Source organism: Apteryx rowi, unplaced genomic scaffold (genome assembly GCF_003343035.1).
Source record: "Apteryx rowi isolate R43461 unplaced genomic scaffold, aptRow1 scaffold_70, whole genome shotgun sequence".
Taxonomy (NCBI): Eukaryota; Metazoa; Chordata; class Aves; order Apterygiformes; family Apterygidae; genus Apteryx; species Apteryx rowi.
In genome coordinates, this window is record NW_020450983.1 from 1,232,222 (window position 1) to 1,255,081 (window position 22,860).

At 39.7% G+C, this 22,860-nt stretch overlaps 1 protein-coding gene across 1 annotated transcript in view; it reads right to left on the reverse strand.

The window, feature by feature from the left end:
- The window catches only part of SLC16A14 (solute carrier family 16 member 14), a 15,148-nt gene extending 15,011 nt beyond the window's left edge, over positions 1-137 (reverse strand). The window contains exon 1 of the mRNA XM_026087035.1: positions 97-137. The gene's annotated coding sequence lies outside the window, so the exon portion shown is untranslated. The remainder of the gene's footprint in view (positions 1-96) is intronic.
- Positions 138-22,860: the final 22,723 nt, after the last annotated feature.

The following is a 22,860-nucleotide window of genomic DNA, read 5'->3' on the forward strand; positions in this document are numbered from 1 at the left end:
CGGTGGCGCCCCGCCGGGTACTCACTGCTCCCCGCCGCCCTCCCCGGCCGCGGGGCTCCACGGGCTCCGCGGCAGCCTGCGCCCGGGCGCGCTCACCTCGCCGCGCCGCGGCGTTTACTGTGCGTGGCGGCCGGCGGCCGCTGCCTGGCCTCTTGCCCCCGGGGCAGCTCGCCTGCCGCCCGGCCGCGTCTCCATTCCGTGCAATTTCAAATCTCCACGCTCTTTCATTCCTACGATACCGGCTAGTTCTGGTTTGGCGGCGGCGATTTGCAGTCCTCTCACATGCACACTCTTGTGGCTGAATGAAGTTTATTGCTGCACAGGTTATCGCTGGAAATTTACATCCGAGCGAGTTAGATGATATAATCCAATAAAAGCAGCCAGTGTCAGGATTTTAATAGCCATGGGTTTCAGTGKATTATATTAACTTCAGTGAAACTGGTAGAGTTTATGTGGCAGAACCACCTTAAGAATGAAGCTTGAAAGTGTCATTGTATAGTAGTTTATCAGCATGATAAATAATTTTCAATAAATATTCCTCCCTTAGGGGAAGAAAGGAGTTGTAGAAATATACTCCTAACTTTTCAAAGCAGTATTTGGGTCTCAGCTGTACTCTTCTGAGTCAACTGTCCCATTCTCATAGACATTAATGAGGTATACATTCTCCAGTATGAATATTTGAATATTTGGAGTGAATTTATCCAGGTTACAGTGATTGCATTGCAGAGATGCAGCACCAGATGCAAGCTTCCCATTCCCCAGGCACCAAGAGGAGAAAAATATTTATCTGAGCCTGTTCCTGCTGTTCTCGGGGGATGCCCAACCACTTGTTGTAAAGCTGAAGGCATAACTTTCAGCCTTCTACTTGAAGCAGGACCATGGCCTGTGCTATTTAAGGCCAGCCATGGCTTTGCCTATCCCTATCTTGAAAACCTTCAAGGACAGAGCCCCCACAGCCTCTCTGGGTAGCGTGTTCCAGTGCAACACCATCCAGGTAATCCAATCTGAATCCAGCTTGTGGCCTCTGCCCCTTGTTTTACCATCTGTCACTACCAAGAAGAGTTTGGCTCCATCATCTTTGTTATTCCCCTTCAGGTAGTTGTAGACTGCTATCATACGTCCCCTTATTTTCTTCTTTTCCAGACTCACTGAGCCCAGCTTCCTCAACTTCTCCTCACAAATCCTGTACTCTAGGCCCCTTACCATCTCAGTAGCCCTCTGCTTGACCTCTCCTGTTTCTTGACGTCCTTCTTGAACCGGGACCCCAAAACAGGACACAATATCCCAGGTGTGGACTCACTAGCACTGAATAAGAAGGGATAGTAATTTCTAATCACCTGCTGTCCATGTTCCCCTCCTAATGCAGCCCAGTTTATGATTTGCTTCATTCACAGTGAAAATGCCCTGTTGGCTGATACTCAACTTAGTGACCACTGTGACAACCACATCCTTTTCAACTGGGCTGCTGTTCAGCCAGCCCGTGCTGGTGCACAGCACTACTCCACCCAACGTGCAAAACTGCACTTCTTGTTAAACTCTGTGAGGTTTCTGTTGACCCAATCTTTAAGTTTTGCAAACTCCTCTACCCTGAAGCTCTATTGTATTGGTTGCGAGAACCACCCCTCATAATTCAATGTTGTCTGAAAAACTGCAGGTGCACTCTGTCTTGTCATCTAAGTCATGGTGAAGGTAGTGAACAATACTGGCCCCAGTATTGGCCCCAAAGTGCTCTGCTTGCTACTGGCCAGTAGCTGTACATCAAGCCATTAATTACTACCCTTGAAGCCCGGCATCTAGCTGATTTTCAACCCATTTAAGAGTTCATTCATCCAGACCATACCTCCTCAGCTTTTTCCTCACCTTGGGCTTTAACCACTTGCTTACCCCTGTTGCTYGGAATGGCGGCTGTGCTGGAGAGTGTACAGACACTGCTTTCAGCCCTTTGAAAATGTGTATTGATGAAAATATAAAGTGCTGATTTAGCTTCCCAGCACTTCTCCAACACTACTGCTGCAGTGCTGATTACTCTCTTTCCTAAGGCTCTGTCGTTAAGTCCCCACCTTGCTTCCTATGAAATCGTAGTACTGCAGTGATTCATAAGACTGGAGCATCTCTCCTATGAGGAAAGGCTGAGAGAGCTTGGCCTGTTTAGCTTGGAGAAGAGAAGGCTGAGAGGAGATCTTATCAACGTGTACAAGTATCTGAAGGGTGTAGAGAGGATGGGGCCAGACTCTTTTCAGTGGTGCCCAGCGACAGGACRCGAGGCAATGGGCACAAACTGAAACACAGACACTTCCATCTGAACATGAGGAAAAACTTTTTCACTGTGAGGGTGACAGAGCACTGGAACAGGTTGCCCAGAGAGGTTGTGGAGTCTCCTTCTCTGGAGATATTCAAAACGCGCCTGGATGCAATCCTGTGCAATGTGCTCTAGGTGACCCTGCTTGAGCAGGGGGGTTGGACTAGATGATCTCCAGAGGTCCCTTCCAACCTCAGCGATTCTGTGATTCTGTGATAAGGAAATAAAATTTTGAAATAACAGTGTGGTCACTGCAGCTTCAAGATACAGAAAAGAGAAAGCATCTTGCTCTCAGTTTTGTTCAATCCCTGAACTTTTAACCAGTGCTAGGTATCACCAAATAAACTGGCTAACCCTTGCTACACAGACATTGTTAAAAGAAAGATATTTTATGGCATTTAAAGATTTTACCTCCTCTTTCTTTCAGTTACCCAAAAGAGTTACTGACAAATTCTGTATACTTTGAAGGGCATTTTATGTTGGGCCTGAGTTTAAAAAAAAAAAGAAAACAAGACAATTAATACTTTCTTGTGGTACAGAGATTGCACTGTACTACAGTTCTCTGATGATGCCCCAAAAGCTTGTGGCTCCCCTTCATTACAGGGACTCCAGCCTGTCAAACAGAACTCTTGCGTATTTTCTTGTCTTTCCCACTGCCTTTCTGAAGAGAATCTTTGGCATCTTTTGAGGATTTCCCACAGTGCAAAATCCTCAAAGAATACACTGGCAGGGCGTGAACTCTTTCAGCAATCCCCCCTCCTCCTCAGACGATAGCTGCAGCGTCTTACCCAAGYGGGAAAGACTGAACTATCTGGCTATCTTCAAGTTCACCCAAGACTAATCATGGGAATGGAATTTTGAAGAGAAAGAAAAAGCAACATTTTATCATTGCTGGCATGGAGATTACCATTCTGACATTAACTAGTTGTCTTTTCTCTTTCTTCCCTCCCCGAGAGCTGACGCATTACAGCAGCTGCAGATATGGGAGTGAGCAGGAGAGTGTCCCATTTTCTTAGATTCTTCAGGGACATCATGTCCAAAAAAATCTTGCCTGTATCCCGAGAAAGGTGTGGGAGAAAGCTTCCTGAAGTGTGTTAAAAAGACAAAAGGGTGGTCCTCAGCAGATGGGGACGCTGAAAAGAGACAAAACCCTGCCTCAGAAGGGGATGGCTGTTGATCAGATGTCATGCCCAAATTCACACCAGAGGTTCCACAGCAAAACTGAATATTGCTGTTCCAAACGTGAGAGGTTGGGGCCAGGTCCCTCCTGCCACGGGAAGGGGGAGTGCGACAAGAAAGGAAGGGGGAAGCAGTGGGAAAAAGACACTGACCTGGAGAAGGAGGCTAGAGATCTGGCAGTGGGACATCGGGCTGGGTAGGAGTAGGTGACTTCTGCTTCTGTATCAGACTGTTGTCACCTACATACGTTTAAGTCCTTCGGGAGCAGCAGTTGCAGCAAGCCCAGGTTTCCAGGGCTCTGTTGCAGACAAGGAAGGCAATGGGAAAATGGCTCTTCTGCTGCTCCTGATAGTTAATTTTCTGGTTCAGAAGTCACAGCACAGGGCAAATGGCACTTGCTCACAGAACATAGGCAGATGCAGTAGAACAGTGTAATCTGTGGTTTTCTCCAGGCTCCATCCACTTTTTACCGTGTCCCACAGTACACTAGGTGAGAGATACAAGGATGTATACACAGAAGGCAACAGCTGATGTCTAACACGAGTGCCAGACTCTTAAAAACATAACTTTTCTATGTGTCCAAGAAGATATAAGACAAGTACGCTGATCACTGGAAAACAGTATACTATGTAATGTGCTCTCAGCAAAAGTTTTTGGAAATCCCTTGATGTGCATATGATCTGCAGCCAGTTACTAGTATGGACATGCCTTGAAGCCCGATGAGTGTTCAGAGTGCTCCTTGCTCTGTCAGCGTTCTTTATAGAATTGGGGCTTACATTTCTTTTTGTGCAGTGTTTGGTTTTTTTTTCTTTTAGTTTCAGCTTCATTCATTAGCAGTCAAAGTTGCATTTTGAGTAGGTAAAATAAACAATATTATCAAAAAAATCCTATTAGTTGTGAGTGCTATCGTAACACTAACATGTTTTTGCACATGCTGATATCTCACTCGTCTTGTTTAAGATATGTTAGCACAAGGGTGTGGTTGCAGGAGGTTAAACATCACAAGTATCGTAACAGCAGGCAGCACTCTCCGGCCCTGCGCCTTCACTCACCCTCGTGCCATAGTTACTTCCTCTTCTGGGTCAAACCGTTGTGTTATAAAATACCTCATAGTATTCCGTGGGAGCTGTATGACTTGCTCACAGGTTGTACCTGTTGCGAATATACCATATTAATTGCAAATTCCAGTAAGGTCAAATCCAGCACTCAACTAGTTGATAAAAGTTTAAGTATTGATTTCATCGGTGCCAGGCATTAGTCCTCCGGCTGTAGCATTCAAATCACAGTGTGAATCTGTGTGCGATAGCTTTCCAAATTTTTACTCTTTAAATATTTTACTCTAGTTTGGTATGAAGTAAGCATTTTGCATATCTTTTGTCTATACCAATAAATTTGTTCTCACTGTACATTAAGGAAAGTGTTTTAAGCAAGTTGCTCGCTTTACTCCATAATTTGCTTTATTTTTGTCTTGACAGGCTCTTAAGTCAAAAGAATCTCCTGATATGTAAACAGTTTGAAAATATATGAAACATTATTTATGCTGGTAAACTTGGAGCTATTCTGGGGTGGATTTGAGTTGTGTGATTTTTTTCTGTTACTCTTTTTATTCCCTGTAGCACTACTGCCAGAGTATTGCATTTTTTGATAAACAGTTCATGAAATACCATAGCTTTTATGAAATGCTAACATCAAAATTTTAATAACTTGAAGTTTATAAAATCCCCAAGCAATATCTTTCCAGAAAGGTATTCTTTTGCCACAAAAACTGCAACAATATAATAGTTCACGAGAACAGAGGAAGTAAACATGATCAGAGGCAGAGACAAGGAGAGACATACCTTGTTCTTCACTGGAATGAAAGCTGTAAACACTTTAGCTACAGTACAGTAGGTAACTTATTCAGTTTGCAGCTGAAGTACACAGTGCTATTAGCAGGTCAAATCTATTGGGGTAGGTATCTGGGGTAGATTCATTCCCTCCATCTCAATAACTGTGTTTAGTGCCACTTGCTTCTTTTTTTCTTTTTTTTTTATTTCTGCTCATGTAGCACTTCTTATATTTTCAATGGCCATTGTTTTCCCTGAACAGAGATAGAGGAAAAGACAATAATCCTTGGACAACTGTTTTTCAGTCTTTATTAAACTGCTTCTCGTTCTGTAGAAAATATAAACAAATACAAACGAGTGCAGAATATGAATATATTTATTTTATGTGTTAGCATTTTATAAATTATTTATAAATTTCAAAAGGAAACTCAAACATTCCTAGTAAGGAAGGCCTGATCTATGTTTCTTCATTGATTTTACATCTTGACCCATAAATAGAAGGGTTCCTTTGAAACCGATAAAAGCACAAGGTAAACAATTGTTGCCTTGTGCTTAGTCTGTCCCTTTCTTAGTGTATAGAGAAACGTTTGCAGCTTTTCCAAGCCAATCAAAATTTCAGTGCTACATGATCACTATGCCGATGTACATATGAAACCCCCAGCACATTTCTCCTTAACCCTTCCTTCTCCAGGACATTTCTCCGAAGAGCATTGAGTGCAGTCAGTGTTTTTTGGGGCTCACAACTTTTGCTTCTGCGCCTTCCGCGGTAGCCCCCAGGTGCGGGGCCTCCGGCGCCTGCTCTCGGAAAGGCGTTGCATGCATCAGAAACGTGGTCTTGCCCACTATCTCTAGAGGAGACAGGGTGTCTCGTGCTCTGTGACCTGAAGCAGTTCCCACGTGCTGCACGTGGCGCACGGATGACTATCTCGGGTTTTCTCACAAGGGGACGAATGGCAAACCAGCAAGAACAAGATCCCATACGACTAGAAGTGAGAGGTTATTTGTGTGGATATCACGGTTTGGATTACGCAGCTCTTTATATGGAAAGGAAATAGTCGCAGATTTTGAGCAGTTACTGTCAAATTGTCTTTGGGGCAATAAGACTTCTCTGAGCTTTTGAGCTAGGGGGTGAGCTTTGGGGTGTAAGGCCTGAATTTGTGCTTTGATTTGATAAACAAGCAGTGGAAACCACGCGGTGCTGGTAAGAATGATTCCCTGTTCCCATTCCACAAGGAAGCACGATATAGGCTACTTTGTTTCATTGTCAAATTAGTAATCTTTTTCTTTATATTATCATTTCTGTTACTTTTGCTATTTATTGTAGTTTTTTATTAAAACATTAACTTCCTTGTCTGAAGAAATCAGCACTGTGAATGGAAGAAAAAAGTATATTAACTGAAACACGATCGTACATGGACATGAAGTTAAATAACCTATGTTCCATTTGTAAAGAACGCAGCAAGTAACCCAGCAGAGGTGAAATTTTAGATTTCAGGGCTTTTAAATTTAATAAATTACTTCATATTTGTTAATATGATGGATTAAATTGTTCTTTTTTTTCAAATTTGACGCTATTACTTTAAAGGATGTGGTATCCGGTTGTTTTCAGAATCTGCCTAGCAACAGAAGATGCTCTCACTCCCTCTGCTGGATGAAAATAAAATAGCTTTCTTTCCCTTTCAGCGATGTGTGAGTAATCAAGTAATATCACCCTTTTCTGAATAAGAATGTATCATAATTTCCGTTTAAACATATAATATGTGGTATGTTATATTAAGTAGTATATTATAATAAGAGATATTTTCACAGTAATGTTTTTTCTGCAAGCGCACTGGTTTTAGAAGTGAACCTCAATGATATGATTTGTAAAATACACACGCACATAAAATATTTACAAATAGGTACATACATTTTGAAATAATAATAAAGGTCCAGCAGTTAGGAACCCTAATCTCAAAAGTAAAATACAGCATGCTTAATGTTAAGCACAGGAGTAAAGGAATTAAGCTTGCATGTTGGTATTTGCTTGATCGATCCTTGATATAAAAATCATGGGCTTTTTATTTCAGTCCAATTGTTTCCAGCATTTGTGGTGTTCACATTAAGAGAAGAAGGAGGCTGCTACAACACTTGGATCCGATGTGTATCCATGTTTTTCTCAAAATTAGGAAGTGTTACGATCTACAGATTTGTTTCAGACTCCAAACATTTTTTTTTTAAAACTTCATGAACATCTTCTGAGCACTTAGTAATCTGAAGTTGGGAATGCAAACTGCTTATGTAAGCAGTCATTTACCAAACTAAGTAATAAGATATAGTATAAGATATTACGTATAAGATACAAATAAGAGTAGTAGAAAATGATTTTTGTGTATTACTGATTAAACTTCCAATATATGCCAATAATTACCAGACTTCTAGTTTCCAACACATAATAATGAGGCCATTGTTTCTAGCCTACATTCCTGTTACTACGTTCAGTGGAAGGTTTGCTTTCTTATTCTGCTCGTGAGTTTCTCTTTAACATATTTTTCTATTTTGTGGTTTTATTATCTCACTTTTTGTATTTTTCTTTTTCTTCCTTGTTGCTGTGCAAAACTTTGCACAGGTAGGTGGAGAAGCTGCCAGTTCAAGGGAGTTTGAAAGGAGACGTGCATGTACTTCCCTGCACCGTCTTCAGCTTTTAGGGAGAGGGGCTTTTACCACCTGCAGCCACTGTTTTGCACTGTGTGTGTCACTGTAAGCGCTTTAGTTGATTTGTTTGTGTATTTGCTGCTCTTACTCTGTGACTAAAGGGTAACACAAATATTTAAGAAGTGTTGGGCGGCAGTTCTGGGTTGCCACTGTCTCAGTCGAGTACTAGCAATAAATGAATCTCTCACCATGTGCCAGGCAGGAAAAACTTCCTTTCTCGTGTGGGGAGTGACTCCAAGGCCTGAGCACAGCTCTGTGGTGCAGCAAGTCCCGCGGGCCGCAACCGCTGTACGGAGCACACAGAGTTACAGAGCGGGGTGAAATGATGTGGCAGGAGCTGGTACAAACGCCACGGCAGCATTTCTACTGACGGCATCTGCGTTTGAAAATCTTCACGGAGCAGTGTCATCGCGCACGCAAGCACCGCATCTGTTGATGATGTGGTTTCCCAAGTGCTACATTCCTCTTCCCTTTAGTGTAATACAGAACGTAATAAAGATCATCAGTTTGTGTGGGAAACATTGCCGGCTCCCGGGGCAGTCCAAGCAAGTTGTAACTTTTCTCAGATTTTAAAGCGGAGCCTCCAGCTGCTGCTCCTTGCCGGGTTTGAAAGGACCTGGCAGACCTTTGGAGATGCCCTCTCCTTTGCTGCTGACCGCTGCAGCAGAAGTGTTATCCAACACACAAAAAAAGAAAGAAGAAAAGAGAAACTATTAAATATTCTCTAATTAGTTGATCATCTTTGGAGTTGCATTAAGAGGGAATGCAAATGTCATTTTAATACTTTCTTTTCAAATGTGTTAAGAAAGGAAATTATCACTAAACTTCAGAAGCTTCATTCTGGAAGCACTGGCGTCCTTCCCCTCAAGGCAAAAAGGGTTTTCCCCAAATTAATGTGTTCCTGACTTGGAGGTGATGGTTATTTCAGGCCCTTTATATTTTCAGGTGCCCTATCTGTGTTTTCAAGATTAAATATTGCGGATCCACTTCTCAAGGTTTTCTTTAAAAAGACACATATTCAGCTCATTTTGTTACTGACCTCACAGTTATCTGAGCTGGTATTTTTAATTAATTTCTTAACAGAAATGTAATGAGATGTAATGTGAAGCTATAATAGCTATTAATGAGGCTTCCTGGAAGGAACAGTCACCACAAAATTCTAGCATCCATTAAAATAATAAGGTTTCTGCCCCTCGAGTTACTGCTTTTCCCAGGTGGAGATATTCCCCTGCTAAAAGCCAAGAGTCTTGCGTTCTTTGTCACTGTGCTGAGCGCTTCTCTGCGGGGTCCAGCAAACACAAGAAGCCCCCACAACGCGGCGTTCCGTGGGGCAGCGCGGCAGAGGCCTGCGGGGGGAGCGCGGCCGCGGGCACCAGGGGCCGCTGCTGCGCGCAGAGAAACAGCGAGCGCGGAGGCGGCGCGACGCGCCTGCAGCTGCGGCTGCTGCGAGCGGCCGCGCCGCCCTTTGCCAGCGCGGAAGGAATTAGCAGGGGCGCTGCCGCTGCAGAGTCTGATAATTAGAGAATTTTACCTTTACCTCCGTTTCTTTCTTTCGTGTAAGCTAGCATTTGGTGCATATTTAACATTCTGTTAGCATGGACAGCAAAGCAGCTCAGTGGCAATGTGCGTCACATGCAGATGTGACTCTTTGTCGGGTGTAAATCGGGAGGAGTAATGCCTGTTAATTCAGTGGTCGGAGCAGGTGATACCAGAATCGGCCACATTATGGTTTCTAAAAGTGTATATTAAATTATTTGGCACGGACAATTCAACTATTTTTAACATCACTTTTAATCAAAATCCTTCTGAAATCAAAAGTAATGAATTAGATTTAAAATATATTTTTAATTCCTATATTAATTTACCTTAAGGTTTTTGGCAATTTGCTTAAGTTTTGATATGTGATTTAAGTAAAGTCATTATAGAAAAAGTGATTTTATCATTCAACAAATAGTTATTCTATATTCTTGGAATTTTATAAAAGTTTGTTGCATTAAATAAGAGGTGTTAATGCTTGTTTAATGTCTTTCATATGCACAATTCGAAGTGCTTTAGAAATGTTTATAAACATCATATTGTTTTACAAATAGTGTCATTTACATCACAGAGAAGTCAACCGAAGCACTCAGAGCAGACTATGGAGAGGACCAGGAATAATGAGTAAGTCCCTGACCCCATTTACTAACGCTTTGAACCAAAAAGTGGGTAGTGCTTGCTCAGGCTGCCAGTATAGAGAGTGCATGTCTGGCCTCCATGTCAAAGTAAATTATCTTGGTCTTTCTCCCTGCAGTTCCTGCGGAGGTGGGGAAGATTCTGGGTCTCACCATTGACCTTAGCCTCACTGTGTGACAAAAAACTCTTTGGACTAACTAGTAAACATTACTACAGGATAAGGTCTTCAGTTTCAGCAGCTTTCTGCAAACACAGCTGATTTTATTCTGTGACTAACCAACTGCAAGCCTTCTTTACCATCTACGAAGTTAGGACAGAGTCCCGTGGCCTGACTCTGCCAGAGCGCTCCAGTCAGCTTCAGGAAACTGTTCTTCCAACATCGCTTGTCAGACCAGGGTTGTGCCTTGCACAAGATCCGTGCAGAGCACAGTCAGCAGCTGACTGCCAAGTCTTGGTTTCAGCGGGAGAGCGCAATGAAAGAAAATGGTTACTAAATCATTCAAACATGAAATTATTTTAACTAATTTCACCCTCAGTTTCATTCATCACTTATTAAAGTTCATTTATAAACAGAAAAAAACAACAAATGCCCTACACATTAATAGAAAATGTTTTATGAAATACTTTATTTATAGTAAATAGGATGAATTGGAAAGAAGCCTGGATTCTGCAAATATATGCACTGACTCTAAAAATTGCCATTAAGTCTTTCATGGAGTCTCCTAAAAGACAGAGGTCTCATTATTGCCTGTTTATAAAAGATCAAGTCCATAACCAGTTAACACCTACGATGCTAACCCTGCAACATGCACCTCTGGGGCCTAAAGGATACAGATTTTTTTTTTCTGGAGATATTTAATTTTATTGTTTTTCTTATGTTTAGAAATCTAGGTCTGCATTTTAAGGTGCTAGCTATCTTAACTCTCTTGTTTTGCAGGCTTATAGGTATTAATATTTTAGAAGTCTTATGTCTATCTACTTAGTCCTTTCTGAACTTCTGGCCTCTTTAAGATGTTTCAAATTTGACACCAAAAGATTAAGATGTTTTGATAGTAGTACAGTGTGTTCATATTGTTAAAAGTATCTGTATTTATGTGTTTTTTAGTATAGTTAATAATTCATTTTCTTACAGTTAGCTAGAGTGGCCTGCAGCTGCTCCACTGAAATCTGTGGGTGTTTCAGTCTTCACACCAGCATGAGCCTGCCTGTGCCTTAACCTAGAGGCTGTGTGGTGTGTGCAGCTGTTTTTTACCATACTTCGCTGCCTACGGTAACATCGCATTAGTCAGAACAATGAGGAGGCAGAAGCAAAGCTAAAATTGAAGTTTAAAGATCTGACTCATTCAGTTTCTGTCACGAGAAGGTGCAAACTGCACTTCCTGAGTTTGCAGCACACCTAGCAGACCTCCGTTACAGCGCAGCCCAAACGGGCAACGCGCTACCCTAGGAAAGGGCCTGCTCACTGGCTCAGCGTATGCCCATCTCACTCGCATGTTGTTGATCCCTGTTGCTAATTTTAAGGTCTGTAATGGCTGCTTGTAGATCCCAGCAGAGAGAGATCTTTGCGTTATGACAATTCTCCTTCCTGCTTTTGTAGTCCTTGCTCGCTGCCACCCATAGAGGGCAGCTTGTAGTGTCAGTGTGCCGATAATCTTCTGTAGAACAAGAACTTGACAGACATAGAAGCCGTGTCCTCTCTGCCCTTAACTTTTGATATTGATAGGCAGAATAGTAGTAATTACAAACCCTACTCATGGTGGTAATAAACAGTATGTTGCCTATTTTTTTTCTCAGAAATAGCAATAAATCTGCTTCTCAGATGTATTAGTTTAATCAACCAAAATATTTTCATGACCCCAATTCCATATAATTATTTGCAATAAAAATACAGAGCTGACAAGTGCTCGGGGGTCCTGCTGAAAGCATGTTGCAACCTTTCTCAGGTCATAAGCCCTCTACACAAAATATGAAAAAACTGTAATGGGCTGTAGTAATGTAAGTCACATTCAGCTTATACTGGGTGTGCAGATAGCCGCAGAATATGCTCAGGAGGAGGAACCAGCAAAAGGAAATTCTGTCTGGAAATCTGTGGTAGCTAGAGCAAAGGAGGACCTTTTGAGGGCAAGTCAGGGAGGACCGTCCATATGCTTTACCCAGTGCTCTTGTCACCACACAAAATGTTCTGGTGCAGATAACCCCGCTTGCTGAATGTTGTCTTCCACGCAGCGTGCAAGGTTGAAGCTGGTGGTGAGCTTGAACAAAATAAGGCATGCTCCAGCTAACTTTTTAGGACATTTGTAGGTGTCTGCTTTTTGGGAATGGCTATTGTCATTCTAATGCTTGGAACCAGAATTTGGCTCAAAAATATGGAGGTTTTGCAGTTGTTTTGCCTACCTTTTCCAGGCCATGTACGTTTTTCTTGCACACTCAAAATTCACTGTGTACATTTGAGATTCTACAAAACCCTGAACAGAGTCCCAGGGATGAATTTTCATTAAAGCTGGGTTAGTTATTCAATATTGTTATTGATATGTATTTACCTCCACAGCACTTTGAAGGTGCTTTCTTGAACCTCCCTGAGCAAATGGAAGGCTTTATATGCCTTCCATATAGGCATATAAACAGCAATGATCCAATTTCAGATGTGATGCAAAAAGTTGAGTAATAAGCAGTCAGAACAGGTAATGCTGATGTAGAAGGAGGTGTGTTTGCTCAGTCACACCTTGTATCTTGTTTATCTAAGCTTACCTCACTGAGTGCCATGACCTTGTAAGAATCACTCAACACACTTCACATTGGGTAATCTTTTCCATACTCCTTTTCATATTACTTTTGTTATTCTGTTATTTAAGAGGATTTATTTCTAAAATATGTTTATATATTTCTTATATGATTTTAAAACAGTTATGAAGATTTGTCTTTGTGCAGGTTAACTTGAAAGAAGGGGCAGATCAGGTGAACTATATGCAATTACAGTGCATATATTATTCATGTCATAAAAAACTAATGAGAGTTCATTTTTTTTCTGGTCTACCCCAGAGTGAAAGAAAGACTTTTACAAAACTTTCAGAGAGGAATCCTAGAAAATATATTGGAAACCCAAACAATATTGAGAGAGTGATAGAGTTTCCTCCTCAGATGAACAATAAAAAATTGGACAAGTGATTAAGTTCCCTTTTCTGCTAAAGAGAATCAGAGTGGCTCACTTGTGTATAATATGCCCTAGGCTAGTAACGAGGGTTTTCCTTAACTCAACTATTTAATTAAAAGTATTGCATTCTAAGTAAGAGCATCTTAATTCTGTTACTTTTTCTCTCCATAAAATTTCAAACAATGATGCTAAGCATACAACAATCATGAGGTTATCATATTCATGCAATATTTTTATCTGTATCTTGCTATTATCATATTGGTTGAATTTAAACAAGGGGGAGGTGCTAAACATGTATAGATTAAGAGTACAATAAATTTTCATCATGTCCTCAGGTAACTATGTTCTACATTCTAGATCTATCATCTCCAGATACTTCTACATATATAAACCTTGTAAATTTTTGAAAATGTCAGCCTTAAACATTACTACTACTGATAGTTTTTTCAAAATTAAGGATGTAAAGGGCTTTTTAATTATATATATATTAAAATTAATTGTCTCCTATAAAGCATAGTGCATGTTGTAAATGCCTAGAGAAAAACTCACATTCTGAAACTTAAAGACATCCTAGCCAGTTTGTTTTTCAAAATAATTTCTTTATTTTAGCTTTTCCTTAATTTCTTTTGCTGCTTCTTTTACAATGAGCAGTATTTTAACAACACAGAGAAGGAAACAGAAGCATGAGCTACACTACTTCAGTTTCAACAGAGACAAAATACAAGGTAGGTTAACCGTTTTAAACATACAGTCAAATTACACAATATTCCTTTAATTATCAGATGTTAATAGGCATGAGTGTACTGTTGAAATAGACATTATCTCTTTTTTTAATTTCATGTTTTGCAAATAAAAGCTTGGATATTCTCTGTATTAAAGTCTTCATAATAAAGGGATGAATTATGACTACAGTTTGTGTGGCACTGAAAGCACGAAACTGTAGTCAGTAGCCTAAACTTCAGATCATTGTTCTCAGCAGTAAGAAAAACAATTTCTGGAAAATGTACTTTCATTTTATATTTAAACTGTGCAGAATATATTTGAAAATTGCTCTTGAAACTCCTGAATGAGTCTGCTCCCTAAAGTTTTATGACATATGTCTTTAAATATTACAAATAGATAAAAACTTTTCAAAATTTCCTACTTTTAAATTATTTTTAGTTCATCATTCTCAAAATTTACAAAGTTCACTGTGTTCCTATACAGACTTATTGTATTGTGAAACTTCTCTAGATGATGTTCCTAAATTTCAGAATAGATCATTGGTTCAAAAATAAGATACTTTTGAATATATTCCATCTTCTTAACTTTTTACCTATAGTTAGCAACATTCTTTCTCACAAAACAGTTCTGAATAAAACTGGGACACAAAGCTAGAAAACATTCGATATCAATTCCTACACTCCCATCACAACCTGGTCTTGTCCTGTTGAAACCAGCAGTAGAACTCCTTTTGCTTCAGTGGAAGAGAAGCCATTACTTTAGCAGGAACTGTAGGTAATTCTTCTGATGTCATGTTCTTCAATTTCTGGTCTAGTTGTTTACATTTAAGGACAGTAAAGAAAACAGAAATTCTCCTTCCAGACGCCTAGGTTTTCTTTGTTTTTAGTTATAGTGAGGGTCATTGTGGTCCCAGGTGGGAGGGAACAGAAAATCAGATATCAGAAGTTTAGATCATGAATAAGAGAACCTCCTGGGAGCATATATGATAGTTGTGAGAGGAAAGATGTCACCAGAATGTAATTAATTAGATCACTTTTGCACCACAGAGAGATGATTGTCTTTAAATAGCATGGTGATTGTATTATTCCTGTATTGCAACAAGACATTGCTGCTGCTAATGTACTGCTAATATATCATCTAGGTGGCAGAGGAACCTCTGAGACATATTGCAGATGTGGATAGTTTTCCAGAATAGAATTAGATCTGGTGAGCTTTATGATTTCAAGAAAAGTTCAGAAGTTCCTTGTCTAAACATCAGTGTGACAAGCAGTGCCTTCCTAGCATCTCACCTTGTAATTTACATTGTAATTTACATTTTTCTCATTTGAAATTTGTCCCATATTAGGCTTATGATTAGGATTAGGCTAGAATCAGAGCTGCTTATATGGTGATGTTAGGGATGGGGTTCAGTTGCCTAAACACAGACTTCTATCAGCTTTTGAAACACACTGAGCTGCCTAAAATGTCCATATGGGGCTGTCAGATATGATACAGCTCTAACAGGAGATCCTTATTCTTCTGGAGCAGAAAGTGCTTGCAAGGTGGGACACTCTATAGCTGCCTGTGTTTAGGCAGATGAATCCCCCCAGCAGTCCACGCTGTCCCCAGCAGTCCATGCGGAGCCAGCGGTGTCGCAGCTGATAGGGGAGCTCCTTCTCACATCACGTAGCAGCATCCCTCTGACTACATGAAGAACCACCTAGTCTCCTTAGAGATGGATGCTTCATCATGACACTGGCTAAGCAGACAGTGAATACCCGGCTCTGAATATCAGATTGGCTTCCTCCTCTCAAGAGGGTGGAGTTTCCTTCTGGGAGCTTGTTCTTCCTGCTTTGTACTACCAGACCATTCAGAGGCTAAATATATAAATATTATATTTTTTCTTCACAGTGAACAAACTTCACTTTCAGATTTTTAGTTTATTCAAATTATGCAAAATTTGCAAATGTGTCTAAGCAGTATCAAAGTAAAAATTAGTACAGACCCTTGAAAATCAATAGATGTTGCACAAAACAGGGGTAATAAAAGATAGTAAGTAACAAGAGAGCTTAGAGTGAATGGTAGTCTGATTTTCATTTCCCTTAAATCTTTTCTGTTTCATTTATCAATGCAATATCAGTGTAATGCCCTTCACAAATGCCTGAAATAATATGACTAACATTTGTCATGGCTTTATTCCTTTGCATTTGCCAGAAAGTGGAAAAGCATTACTTCTATGGATAGTCAAATTAAAACCTTCAAATGAAATCTGTGATGCTTTTAAAATTAAGTATAGGCTTTAGCTTCACATATAAATACTGCTGATGCACCAACAGATTTCATTTCCTACCAAATTCAATGTTAACATCTTTTAAGCTTTTGTAATACTGGAAAATCTTGCGCAAGAAGATGACTTTTATTCTATACCACATGTACATACTCAGTCAATAGAACAAACAGGGAGATATAACACTGTAGTTATTGTAGATCAGGACACTGCTACAAGAGAGCTAAAGAAATATTTCCCAGAAAACTATMAGTGTGGCACTGACTGACAAGCAATCTAGACTCCACAGTATGTCTTGGAATTGGTGTGGTGAAGGCCATGAAGTTTTAGTTGGACAAATTGCTAAATTAGGGTAATCTGTCTCCCAATGTCTGTCAGGAGGATACCAAAGCTGCTCTGGGTTATTTTGGCAGAATAGTTGACCAAATGAGGACAGCTCAAAGGTGGCTTAAAACTTTGGCATTTCAGAAATCCTGTTTTCTACAGTCAGACAAGTAAAACCTGTGAGGCTTTGTTTTGGTATTTCTTACCCACATGTAATTAGAGTTAAGCTAATGAAGTCACAGTAGTATAAAGCCAGTCTAATCTCAATGAGAGGAAAAGGCAGTGATATCCTTTATGATGGATAAAACAAAGTCCTTGTGCTTGAACTTTCAAGTTTTCAGTGAAAATTCTGCTGAAGCTCTGATATGGTATGTCAAAGAAGGCTTTGCCATCCTAGACTGTGCATTTTATCTTGTTTTTTTACACAAAAAAGATTTTTTACTTTCACAAAGAGTGATATATATGTGGTAAGTGAAAAGAGTTCATGAATTTCTAACCAGAGAGGTAGTTTAAGGACATGTAGCCTGTAAAACTTTTGCTGTAATATGACACCGCTGAGTATCTCTATTGAATCAATTTGAGTTGTTCACAGAGAGATTCATTGCAGCAAGACACATTGATTTTGATCACTCCCTGTTAAAGATCCTTCTATAGTTGTAGCCTGCCTCTTAATAGCCATCTTCCATCTGAGCAGAGAGCTGAGGTTCCCACTGAAAGCTGACTAAGAACATGACCGATCACATGGAACTCCTGCCCACACTGGGTGTTAAGCCCTGCTTTAACATGTTGTCGAAAAAGGCTTGCATGAACAGGCCCTGTGGCTCTGTCACAAGAGCTGTGAAAATTCGTAAATTGAAATTTTGCAATTTGCCTGCATACCTTATATCTAAACCACAGATAAGACCCTTTAGCTACTGTTTCCTCTTGCCCGTACGTAGGAAATGACCAAGCGATAAACTAATGACTAAGCAAAGCATATACATGTAGTTATTTATGCACATATAAGGTTGACTTCTAGGGCCACTGACAACCACAGAAGTCAGTGGCTGAATTTTACTAAGTCTATTCTGCATATTCTAGCACCAGCAACAGCAGTTTTTTGCTTATTTAAGGCATGTTTTCAATGCATTCATCCATCTACATAATAAACAGAAGATAGAGTGCTTACTATGTATATGTATTTATGGCTGAAGTAACTAAATGCTCCCTGTGCTAACTAGATTATACTAGGAGACCAGGAGGCTGATTTGTCACAGTGCAGTGCATTTAAAAAATAGCTCCAGACACCATTACTGACACCATTGGTCTGAAGCCATATGACTGCACAGAGCCTCAGTGAAGAGAGAAGCTGGCATGTGTGGAATAGTTTGAAGGCTCAGAGCCATAACCCTACTCTAAACTCATGTATCAGTGCTAGCAGGTTGTAAGGAAGAGGTTGCTCTGCCTTCTGTGAGAGATACTGTAGTCTCTGGCCGCTGCTTTCCCTTTTGCTTAAACAAAAGGAAAAGTTTTAGTGTTTGTCTTTCTTTGAAAGCACACATGCAATGTCTGTCCTTGATATAATCATCAAAATAAGCTTCCTATACTCTGTGTTTTCCCAATTTTTTTTGCAGCATTTGTAGAACATTTTAAAGCCTATTTATATTTCCTCTGTGCATCCAGATAAAGGCAACATCTATCTATGGAGATTATGTCACATTCTTGCACCATGCAGGCTCAGTAAAGAGATGCTGACTGTGCCCTGTCCACATACGGTCTGGATGCAAAAGGATTCTTGAAGATGACTACAGATGAATTTTGTAAAATCTAGCTACACAGTTTTGTCAAGTCAGAAATTATACCCATTACCTGTGTTTATGCCTTACTGTTATCTAACAACCAGCCACAGGCTAGTCTTAGATACAATAAGAATTAGGGCAAATGTTCTTCTGCTGCGTTCTCAGAGGCAGTTGTGGTAGCCTGGAAACATATTTGTCTGTGGTAAGCCTATGGCTAACAGCTCAGCAACAGCCAGCTATGAGCAAAATGAAAGCTTGCATGAAAGATGTTATATGACTTTTGAAAACGGGACTAAAAGGTCTGGAGTTACCTAGATGCTTTGGAAGTGCTTAAACAGTAGTATTTGTGTACCTAAGTTCTGTCTTAACTGATGGTCACAATGGAAAAGCTGAGTATCTTGAGACCATTTACAGTATCTTCCTTGTCTCTGAAACATCTTTTTTCTGTTTGTCTCCCGTTCTCAAGAATTAAATTCATTCTTCTCAGTCATGTGAACTTTGGATAAATACAGGGTACATCCATTCGAGGTATCTGAAGATCAAACACAAAATAAATCACAAATTTTCTCAAGGAAACCCAGCATCCCTGATAAATATCAGAAATGCAGACCTTGAGACTGCTAAACTTCAGCAGGGGACAGATGCATTTAACAGAACAGTTTCAAAGACTTTGTGCACAGAACATTTATATTTCTTCTGTGTTTTTTTTTTTTTAAGATGGTAAGTAAAGACAATTGCTAGTGACAATTAGCAAACTTAATTTGTCTTAAAATGAAAAATCATATCCCGCTGACAAAAATTGCGTATGTTGTTCAGCACTGTGATCTATTTGGATATTTGAAAGCAAACATTCAGAACAGATTAACTCTTACTAGGTGCTAGACAGAGACTCTCATCAATTATTTACCTTGTTTTGCTAGTGAATATAGTACTTGTGAAAGATTCTAGAGCTATGGTTTTGGAGGCTTAAATATTTTAGCCATTAGGATTATTGTATTGCAAGTTGATTTCACTACACTACCCATCTACCATAGACTGCAAATTGAGGAACCATCAAGAGAGCTGTTAGGTGTCTTTATTTGCCTGTTCCTTGATTTACACTATGCAAATGAACCGATCTGGCTATCAAAATTGGTGCTTTTTATGATGTGGATACTTTTCATTTCCAAACTCTGTAAGTTCATTATTCTGCTAAACAGCTATCAAAGGGAAACCATTAAGGATATGCTTTACAGATTCTGGTATGACATTCTTCCAATAATGCAAACCAATACAGCAAATGTAAAGGTTATAGTAAAATCAGCTAACAAATTTGTGCAGCCAAACCTCTCTTACTGTGAGTAGCTGCGAACTGCGCTTGTGGTGGTGGGGAAAAATAGCATGAAACTCATTGTGAGAAGTCTGGTATCTTTGGGGTTGGGTTTTTATTTATTTATTTTTTCTTTAACAGGACCAGGGAGCTACTTTTGAAGATCTTGAACATGTTGAATAATTCATCAGAAGTAAAAGGCCCAGTATTACTGAGTATTCAGATAACACGTATAGAAAGTATAGTAAAAACATCCCTTTATACAATTGATTTCATTTTTATTGCTTCAGTTAGATTGCTAATACCAAAGACACTTTGGAAACACTCTTAAGTGAAGAAAGAAGTTCAATATTTTTTCTTGTGCCATCATCTCCTCTGTTATTCCCTCTTCTGCAGCGTTGGTGTCGTCTACTATACAGTACAAACCCTTGATGTGAGAATGCCATAATTTGTAATCTGGATATTTTTTGGAGTGCAAGTAGCAACTGGGAGCAGTACTGATAACTTTTGATGTTGATGGCGCTTAACCAGGGTCCTTCTGTGTGTGCTGGCCTTTGCAAGATTTACCACTGGTGCACTCAGTGAAATGCAAAGTCATGATTTGTGTTTGGATAATAACAATGCTTAAAGCTATTTGTCTGTTACTAAGAAAAGGCCTAGAAGAAAGACCTACAGATATATTCAAAACAGAACCTTCTTGCCTGACTGTGCTTGGAGCTGCTTTTGCCAGAACAGCTGGAATAGTTTTAATTATAGTTCTTATAATTGTCATTGTAATTACCTACTGCTTCTTATGCAGAGAAGGAAAACATGCTGGTCATTTCAATAACTCAAATAGAAAGGCCAGAAAAACCATCATTATTCATGGACTGCAAATGAGTTTGCATCTTCTGCTACTTTTGATAATAACAGCTGTTGGAAGACATCCTGATAACACTCTCTTACATTTATCAGCCATTGTTGTTTTTGTCATTTGCACAATACTTTAGCCCTGTGGTTTATGGTCTGCAAAACAAAGAACTGCAAACCAAGCTATTCAACACGCAAAGACTTAGTTCATTTACTGACCACATGACAAGCAGTAATGACATAGCAGCTGTTTAGCTTACTGATTTAGATAACTGATCCTAAGTGTAAAACTCTAGCTCTTCCAGCTTCTCAGAAAATACACTCATCCCAGCACTGTAAAATAAGCAAGCAAATAAACAGGAAAGCTTTGGATACTCCTGCACAAAGCGTTGTTATGGCACTGGCTGGAACTTAAAGGAATGAACTGTTTGATTTTAATAATTTTGGGATGCTTGGCCATAGTACTATGAGGCTTTCTATGAAACAAGATCAAGTAGAAGATTACGTATGTAATGGCATGTGAAAACGTTACAGGTTTTCCAGTGGAGTTCTAAAACTGGATTTATCTTAAAGGCAGCGTAAGTCTGCTTTCACTGGCCTGCAGTAAGAGTGATGACTGTAGGGAATACAGTGGAAGGAATCCAGCTACAGGTAACTATTCTTTAAATAGGAAAATAAGAGCCATAAAGTGAGTCAAGATCACAACCTTTCCAAATGCAAAGTCAACTTGCAGTAGTAATGAATTTTTTTTTTTTTAATATTTGTAAAGACGTGTGCTGCCTGGTCTTCACTCATTACATTTAGAATAATGAAGTCTTATTAAGATTTTAGTGAACTTCTACCAACTTCTTGTGAATTTGTCCTTTTTACTGTTGAATTCTAAAGTATTCCAAAAATAGCAACATGATTTTTTTTAATTTAAAGTCTTTGGCTGCTGCAGACATCACTCATCATTGGTAATGATTTGCAAAGCACAATTTTCTTTGTTGGATTTCAACTAGAGAATTCCTGGCATTAGTTTACAGGGCAAATAGAGAGGACATAGAGGTCATTCATAGTCTGCTTTTGGTCATTTGCTTTCTCACATGATTTATATTTCTCTATACAGTGCTATATAGCAAAGGCCATTTAAAATTTTGTGGTTACAAATGTGCATTGCTGTAAATGTGGGACAATCCAAACACACACGGCTGTGGTCATGGGAACTGAGTTCTTAAAAAGGATTTATCACAGATGCAAAACATCTAAATGTACACTCATTCCAAAATTGTTTACTTTTCAGACAACTAGGACTGAAAGACTCCAAGAAGTAATGCAAGCCCTCTCCTGCCACGTGATGAAATACAAGATGATGCAGGCAAGATTGGCTCTATCTAGGCTTGGAGTGGGGAATGCTTTTCTCGCCAGTGTTCCAGTTGGCTTTTGAGTCACGCTGGCAGCTCACACCCTGGTGTTATACAGTACTGTGTCAAAGCAAAGCTAGTAAAGCAGAGTGCACCCTGTTCTTTTGACCTGTGACCCCAGGTTTCCAAACTGTCCGGCTAGAGTGTGCCTCTAAAAGTTTGTAGGACAGGTTAGCATAATTTCCTATTTCTATGTACAATCAGTCTTTCCTTGTGCATTTAACAGTTTTATAAATTCAAAATTCTTAGCAATTATGTCTTTTTCAGCTCAGGATGCATACAGTAAATAATACTCACCTTTCTGCTCTTTTTTTGGTACTACAAGAAATATGCTTTTTATGTGTGACTTTACAAATTTCCTTTGGATTGTTAAAAAGAGGAATATTTTAGTAGCTTAATTAAACTTCACTGCTTTCAGATCACTTGCAGATGTAATGGCTTGTTCTATCAAATGATTCCAGTTGATTTGCAAAGTTGCGCTACTACTCTGTCTATTGCTGCTGAAGAATTACTATGGTACCCTGCCCAGCCAGCTTGCAGCGCAGTATCTTTACATCGCAGAAGGTAAGGCTACGCAGCCAGTAAAGGTGGGACTCTAGCGTCTGCTAGCCTACGCAGGTCAGCTTGGGGAATGATGACAGTAAAATCCATCAGCTTTGTTTTGGCATATGCTAACAGATTGCAAACCCTTTATAGTCTAGACATGTCCTCTGGTTGCAAGCACAAGCTTACCTGTTTGTCACTGCATCTCTACTAATGCTAGTTGAATTATGCAAGCATATGCTACATCCGCAACTCCATTATGTTTGTGAATATACCTGAAATGAACTCCTATGTAGTATTTCACATAGCAATTTTCTCATTGCATTTCTTTAGTATTTTTCATG